The sequence below is a fragment of the Arachis ipaensis genome, chromosome B02, assembly GCF_000816755.2.
Source record: "Arachis ipaensis cultivar K30076 chromosome B02, Araip1.1, whole genome shotgun sequence".
NCBI lineage: Eukaryota > Viridiplantae > Streptophyta > Magnoliopsida > Fabales > Fabaceae > Arachis > Arachis ipaensis.
Window position 1 is genome coordinate 6221976 of NC_029786.2, and position 1015 is coordinate 6222990.

The following is a 1015-nucleotide window of genomic DNA, read 5'->3' on the forward strand; positions in this document are numbered from 1 at the left end:
AAAATTTTGGAAATAAAAATTAGAATTTTAATAAATTTTTTTTTCAAATGCTCTCGTTTAAAATTTCATATTTTAAATTTATCTTTCACCTCTAACTTCACCACTCAATTTAACAGCAACAAAATATTTTATAAATCAGATTCTACAGTAACAATAATATCAAAAACAAGAACAGTTTCATAAAAAAACAACAATTTTAGAATAGAATAAAAAAAATAGTAAGACATAAAAGTGACACCGCAACGTAGTTAGAACAGAGACAACACAGCAAATACAAAAGATAAAGATGACACGATAGACTATCGACGAGCATAGAGATAGAGAACAGAGCTGCAATAGATTTGACCCTAACTGCAAGATCGGCTATAGTAGGTTTGGCTCTATCTATCTCGCAGACGGTGAATATAACAATGACAGAAAAGAGAAAGAAAAAGAAAAATAGAAATCGGTGGATGGATTTAGAGTTTGTTTTTTTAATTAATAAGATTATTTTAGTAATTTCAAATATTTTGATATTTATTTTTATTTAAAATCAAATAAAATATTGAGATGTAATTTAATTTTGTATATTTTATATTAAATATAATATTAAAATTATTTTAATTTTAATTTTTTAATTTTTGTCTTTTAATTTCAGTCTTAATATCTCTTTCAAACGTTATATATTAAAGTTTAAAAAAAAATAAAATAAAATAATAAAAAAATATCTTACATGTCTTCTAGAGTTTGGATGAATCAATAATGTATGTGTTGGGCTGAGTCAGTTTTTTTTTGGTGACTTGATGGAATTGTTTTTGGGCTGAGTCAGTTTAAAACAATTATGGTGCCTTTATACGATAGTCATATTATATAATGCCATGTTATAACCATATGAGGACCTTATCTCTTTACTGTTAAGAATTTGATTTTAGTTTTGGGTATGAAAAACACTTAAAATTTTACACTAATTATTTTATTATTTATTGAATTGTTTATAAATTAAGAAAAAAATTAGTTATTAATTTATTGTATACAA